Source organism: Mastomys coucha, unplaced genomic scaffold (genome assembly GCF_008632895.1).
Source record: "Mastomys coucha isolate ucsf_1 unplaced genomic scaffold, UCSF_Mcou_1 pScaffold22, whole genome shotgun sequence".
Lineage (NCBI taxonomy): Eukaryota > Metazoa > Chordata > Mammalia > Rodentia > Muridae > Mastomys > Mastomys coucha.
Window position 1 is genome coordinate 193,217,381 of NW_022196905.1, and position 7,675 is coordinate 193,225,055.

General features: G+C 32.7%; 1 pseudogene; it reads left to right on the forward strand.

The window, feature by feature from the left end:
- Window positions 1-7,092: 7,092 nt before the first annotated feature.
- LOC116071852 lies at window positions 7,093-7,217 on the forward strand (annotated as a pseudogene).
- The last annotated feature ends 458 nt before the right edge of the window (window positions 7,218-7,675 follow it).

Genomic DNA, 7,675 nt, shown 5'->3' on the forward strand with positions numbered 1-7,675 from the left:
AGAGGAGGGATTGGATTGGTGTTTGTGGAGGGTAACTGAAAAGGGGGATATAATTTGAAATGTAAATGAATAAAATTATTAATAAAAATATAAGGAGACATTGTAATTTTACATATAATATAAACTACATAATGTATAATGTAGTTTGTGCTAGTCTATGTTATGTATTATATAAAAATTTAAATGAATCATATAATGATACTTTATCTTACATTCTATATAGTATATATTAACTGTGGTATATATGTGAAATCTTTATTAAACATATATTTTTATACTTCTGATTAGACAGTAAGGAAAATTGGATATAAATATATGAATAGCTATTCATATGTATATGTAAATGTACATATGAATATAAATGTAATGATTTTTTCATTACTAATTTTCAGAAATAGAACTTGAAATAAATAAGTTAACATGAAATCACAAAAACAAAAATTTACAAAAACCAAAATCTTTACAAATTTAAGAATGAATAAAATCAAAGATGATAATATCATTTCAAACAATTTGCTCCACTTTCATTGGTCCTTTGTTCTTGTCTTTGTTTCTTGATGCCTGCTCAAATTGGTGAATGTTTTCTTACTGATTCACAGTTCAGATGCATTGATGAATTTTTATTTTTCCATACATATCAGTAACGCTTCAAAAGGGCAGATACAGTTGTAAAACACAGAAAGGTTGAGTGGTTATTTAATCACATATTTTATGTCTTGGAAAGATAAATTTAAACTTCAGTCACTGGAGTTTGTTGTCATTTTTCTTTTTAATTAACTGATACCACCTGGAAAACAGCACCACATAGAAGACATTATTTTTTCAGACATAAAATAAATAGGTTTATACTTTTCTACTTATTTGTATTCATCAACTGCATGTTGCCAAGCAAAACTGACGTTAATCTTTAGTTTCTGATAAAGCATGGTTTATTTTGTTCCTTTTAAAATAAAATATGGTATGAGACCTAGGTTATTACAAATTTTTGCGATGAAAGCTAGTTAAAAACTAAGTGATTTTAATTTTTCCTTGTAACTTGGAAAATAAATGTGACACAAAAGTTATTCTGTAGACATAAAAAGAAATAATGTGGATGAAGCTCTGTGGGTAGATTTCATACTCAATTTCAAGTTCAATCTCAAATACTTCTTCAACCAGGCAAAGTACTTCATTGTTGTATTCTTAGTACCCCGGAAGTGGATTCAGGAGTTTCACAATTTTTCTGTTATTTTTGATTATATATCTGAATTCATGGGACCCCGGCTTTAAAAATATGTTTTCCTGCCAAGAAGTAGTGGCACACGCCTTTAATCCCAGCATTTGGGAGGCAGAGGCAGACAGATTTCTGAGTTCGAGGCTAGCCTGGTCTACAGAGTCAGTTCCAGGACAGCCAGAGCTATACAAAGAAACCCTGTCTCAAAAAACCAAAAAGAAAATGTTTTCCCTTGAAGCATATAATTTTATCCTCTATATTTGAATCCAGAAGATGTGTATATATGGCTTTGGGTCACAACGCATGCAAACAAACACAAAGATACATATATATACACACATATACATACATATATGTTGTTTATGTTTGTTGTTTATCAATTGTTTAACTAGAGTATGTATTTTTCTAGGTTACTTTTACAATAAATATATAATTTAATATTAAGTTTATTTCAAATTATTCAAAATACTACCACAATTGCATATATATTCAATTTAAATATAAATATATGTATATATGTATATATATGGATGTGTGCATATGTAGGAAGAGAGAGTACAAGAGAGAGGGTAAAAGAGAGAAAGAGAAAGACAGAGAAAGAGAGAGACAGACACAGAAATGGAAACAGGGACAGACAGTGTCAGTGAGTTGAGACATGCATAGCAGGGCTAGATTATGCTTGGGAAGCCTGTGTAATCTAAAGTTTCTTAGAGCTTAGCTTGTATAAGATTAAAAGCAAACTGAGAATAATACTATTCTACATAAAAGACACTGAACTGAGTTTTTTTAAAAAAATTAGTAAGTTTAAATCATTGTAGTCGATGACAAAATCACACAATATAACCAGTTGCCAGTAGCATTCTTCCTGTATGAGAGTAATTCTAATTTAAAATTTCCAAGGTTTTCTATAATTAACCAATTTTTATTTTAATTCTCAGTATGAAGGACCATCTATTTCTACTAGTCTTTAGAAATTGCCAAAATGTCATATAAGAAGTAAATTAGATGCCTTTAATCTTACTTTTACACTTTTCAACTCACATTACTACTATACTTGGCCTGGTAATTTTAAAGTATAATGTACGCAAATCACAACTAACTTTAGAAAATTGAAAGTTCTGGCCACTCAATAATGGTGTCTTTGTTTTTTATGACATCAATATAAATAGTATTAAATATTACTTTAGTTTTTTTAACTCTCAGTAGACTACATGTTTATTTCACATGATACAAATGTCAACCCAAAGATGACAAGTTTGAAATTGAGTATCTCAAGTCAGACAAGTATTTTTGAAGCCTAAACCAACTATGAAAGTTTTCCAGGCATGTGAAACTTCATTTTAAATGTATCAGCTGATTATTTTGTGAGACTAAATTCTGCATATTGTTTCTCACTATTATCATCCTAATATATATTCCCCTAGTATCTCAGACTTTCGACTTTTGTCCCAATGTAATCAATATCCACACTCATAGTTTATATTTATCTCATGGTGATGTTTTACATTTTATGCCATTTAATGCTTCCCACTAATCACACATAAAATCTAAGTGAAAATTTTCATCTTACTGGCAACATTTTATTTTTCTCCTCTTGCATTTTCATTTTTCCTGTCACTATATCATCACTGTCATTAAAATGATAATACTGAAATACTTACCTTTTCCACTGTATCACCAAACAATGAGAATTTCACACATTGTTATAACTAATTACTATGCGGGGGTTATACTATTACTAGATTAGGCAAAAATGAAAACCTAATAAATTCTTATTTAATGGAGTGAAATGGACAAGAATACATAGGATCATAAACTATGAAAACTTAAAATCACATTTTAAGTGATAGATTGGCCAACACTACATTTTGTTTTTTTTAATCCATCATGCTTCACGACCAACTCCTACAAAACCATGTCAGTCCCCACTATGTCTCAGGGATGAGCCAGTGACTCAAGTCACTTTTCTTTAAGTGTCTGTCTTTCCTTTGAAAGCACTGCAGTTCATACTAGCATGTATAAGAAAGCATGGATCCTACATGTGTGAGTAAAAAGAAACTATTGAACTAAGGATCAGCTGAGAAATACAAATAGCCCATAGACCAAGCAATTGTGCTGTGTAATCATTCAAAACTAATATCACTCTGTATTTAGAAATGATATCATTCAGATTGAAATAGAGCTTTCTGGTTGCTTATAATGACTTTCATCTTTAGTATTCCACTTATAAATAAACATTCCTTCATAACCATTTTCTACACACAGAACATTGGAAACAATAATAGAATTCTCACATACCCATCATCTAATTTCTCCTAATAAGAATATCCTTCATTAGTATTAGTGAACCAATGTGGCTAATTATTATTGATTCCAGTCTATAATTTATTCATATTCATGTATTTTTCTGAATTTGTTTTATGGAAAAGTTCTATAGTCAATTGAGTTATCATCTTTCATTAGGCCCCAATTGTTATGATAGATTTCCAGACTAATTTTGATGATCTTTGAAAACTTTGAGAGTTTTTTTAATTGGATATTTTATGTAATTACATTTCAAGTGTTATCTCCTTCCCAGTTCTCCTCCAGAACCCCCCTGCTTCTATGAAAATGCTCCATCTGCCACCCACCCAATCCCACCTCAACACCCTGACATTCCCCTACACTGAGACATCGAGCTTTCATAGGACCAAGAATCTCTTCTCCTATTGATTCCAGACAATGCCATCCTCTGCTACAAATGCAACTGGAGCTATGGGTCCCTCCATGTGTACTCTTTGGTGGTTTAGTCTGAGAGTTAATGATCAAGTATTCTTAGTTTTCTCCTCACTGTTGGAATTTTTCTCAGGCTTAGAAGGAGCCTATAGTTAGCGAGGGAAGGTCACTGAATTAAGGTACTTTTCTCATTGCATCATATCAAGGGTCTACTGAAGACATGATAGATGGCTATTAACTTTGTCTTTATGATCTCTCTAGGAAGCATTTGTTTATGTCTCCACTGCAAAGTTACTTTCCTTAATATCATATCTGTTCAGGCTTCTTTGTACGGATGTTATTATGTGTAGCTGGAACATAGGAGTAAACTGGTATACCTCTCTCTCTGAAGCTACAATGTTTAAAAGGAATATTTAGAATTATTTCTTTCTCTCATTAATTAATTTATTCAATAATTTATTTATAATTTATACACTTATATGGTATCTCTATAATCTCTTATTTTCCCTGGATGTCATGGGCCATATTTGCTAGAGAAGGATATTACAAACTATGGTGTTAAATTCAGCTTTGCCAGTTGCTACTGGCATATCATTTATCTCAAGCTTTCTCAGCTAACAAGGTAAAAGATTCCATATGTGTGTGTGTGTGTGTGTGTGTGTGTGTGTGTGTGTGTGTACATAAACAGGTGAGACCATTTAAATATATAACCAGCATTGCAATGAAAGGAAACCATTATACATTTTGAATATTATTCAAGGTAGATGATATTACCTGTTCAGCTTCCTGAAATAAGCTCATAACTCATTCCCTTTGCTACCTGTGTTATGAACTCTTTAGTGTTTCTGTGAAATGTGAATTTTTATCATATATTATTTTTTATCATTTCTACAATGATATTTATGCAGAAATAAAAGCTGGCTGCAAAGACAAATATTTCTTCTGCATATTTCATTTGAAGGAATAAAAGTGCTGCATTTTCTGCTAAGTTTCTTTCAGGTATTTGTGTATCCTATGTCCTCACCGCTTTTCACCACCATGGAAAACAGATTTAAATGTTTAAATAATGTTTTATATTTTTCTGAGTCAACCTTAAATTCTAGTTTTTCAAGTTATAAAAATGCAAATGTAATACATCAATTTTATGTGTAATCAAGTAAGTATTAAATGATGGAAAGCAAGTATGTTGATTTAATTAATTTAATCTTGGTGTGATAAAAAAAAAACCTGACAATTGTGACATTAGGAGCAAAAGGCTCACTGGTCATTATCCTGGATTTGGTTGATCTCTGTAGCGAAGCCAAGGCAGCAACTTGGCTTTGAAACATGTAATCATAGTCAGGAGAAGAAAGTAATGTTTGGATACATGTTTAGTGCTCGGCTAGCTTTCTCTATTCTTTTTAAATCTATGGACAATAAGCAGGAAATAACCGTTAGCTTCATGTTGAATCTATTTCTCCACAAGTTTATCATGAATTGGTATATATGAATATTATTACTCTTATTAATGGAGTCTTTCAAAGATTATAATTTTATTTAAGTGTTTTAATATATAAATGTATCACATAATCTGGTAAAACAGTTTTACATTTTATAGCCTTGGAGACAGGATATAATATCAAAGAAAAATGTGTTTATGCCTCTTAAAATAACTGATTTAGAACCTATTCTCTAAGGCTGCACTGTAGCTCCATTGGTCACATCAAGAACACTCTAAGGCTTTACAGGAGACTATGTTCTCAAATATACTTAACACAAAATCCCTCCTTCAAGTACTCAAGGACCTTTACAAGGTTTGTGAAATGTACTGCTTTAAATACCAGATGCAGAAGCCAAACAAATGCCCAAAGGATTCCAGCGAACATGCCAAGAAAATTCTTGTCAGGAAAAACTATACCTTTTAGAATTTTTAAGTAGTAAGTAAATATATAAGCCAACAGACATATATGTGTGCATAGAACCACCAAATTATAAAGATGTGGCTTATTATTTTATCATATTATTCCAGTAGAAATTATGTAACAAGTTTTGTTTCTGTTATTATCAAGAATTAGCTTGCATAATTTTCAATATATTATAAAATGTATGCACATGTAAAAATATTCCTATTAGTGCTCTTTGGGGTAGGTTATGGGTATGAGCAGGACTGGCAATCTGCTTTTTATCTAATTATTAAAATTATTGCATATTTTATTTAAATTTTTAAAATGCACAAATACAACTTTTTTCTCTTTTCACCCTTGTCAACTCTGTTGCATACAAGACCATATTTTAATAGCATTGAATATCATAATGCCTAGAATTTTTCTGCCCCAAGCATTGATCAGACAGTACAATAATACAACTATTGTTCCATTTCTTGTACATGTAAGAACTTGACAAAGAACACTAAAGTCGCTGTTTGTCTTTATTATCAACACTTATGGGGTGTTCAGAATATAATTCTTATCCTAAGAATCACTTTTGTTTACAGGTTATAACATACAATAACATATATGATGATACCCTGTAATTGGAGACAGTTCTAACTGTACCTGTCATGTATAAGCTATTATTGGAAGATTTTCCAATTGTTTTAACCTTGGTTGGATAAGTTAAAAGCATGGCTAGATTCTAGAAAACTTCCACCATTAAGTGTTGTGGTTCAAATTACAAATACACACACAGACACACACACATACCTTTCTACATTAGACATTCAAAAAAATAAGTTAAATGCCACAATTTATTTTAAAATTTTAAATAAAGAATGTCAGTGTATATTAATGTTTTGTATTCAGCAAAGCATGAATCACATGAATATGGAGCTTTGCATGATTACATCTGTGTGAAGTTATTGATGTATATAAACAATATGCTCCCATGCATAGGAAAAACATGACCAGCGTACTGCAACTTCCTATTACTTTTCCAGATACATTCCTTTTATAAATTTACTTTATTTTATTATCTTTTTAAATTAAAGTGTAAGTACACCATTTCTCCCCTCTCTTTAACTGCCTCCACCCTCTCTCATATTCCCTCCTTCCTCCCAACCTTTCCTATAACACCACCTCATTCCCTCATGTTGATGGCTTCTATTCTTTTGGTTATCACTACATTTCATTTTAATAACAGTTCTCAGTCAGCCTGAGCATAATAACTTGACATAGGAAAAAACACAGAGCAGCCCCTGGAAACTGGTACTCCTGGGTCATGTGTACTTCAGGAGGTGCTAAATATGAGACAGCCTATGTCTACGCTGTGTATTCTGACCTATGAACATCTGAATGATTAGAACCCTACCATTCCCTGAATATAGTGGTCCTGAGACTACCATCATTCTGGTGCAAGGGGACCTGGACAGGGAACTAGCTTGAAATCACCAGCACTCCAGCATCAGGCAGGTCCATAAGAGGCTCCAAGATGGGAAGCAAGCAGGAAATTAGAAGAACCCCACCTGGATTCACAGGCTTAGCTCACCTGGGCATCACGGGAGAGCTGTCCATACAAGTCATGAGAGCAGGAGTGTCTGCCCCACCATCAAGCACTTTGCTCTGGAGAGCAGGCCCTACACATTGTAGGTTTTGTAGGTAACCCAGCCCTGAGGATCCAAGTGTGGCAGAGCTAGCCCTAACACATGTGTCCCTATGTTTACATGAACAAGGAAAAGGTACCCTCCTCTCCCTTCTCCCCTCACCACCTGCAGCAGACAGAAGAACTGGTACTGCTGTCATAGAGCAGAAGAGCTATCTCTATCCCTTACCT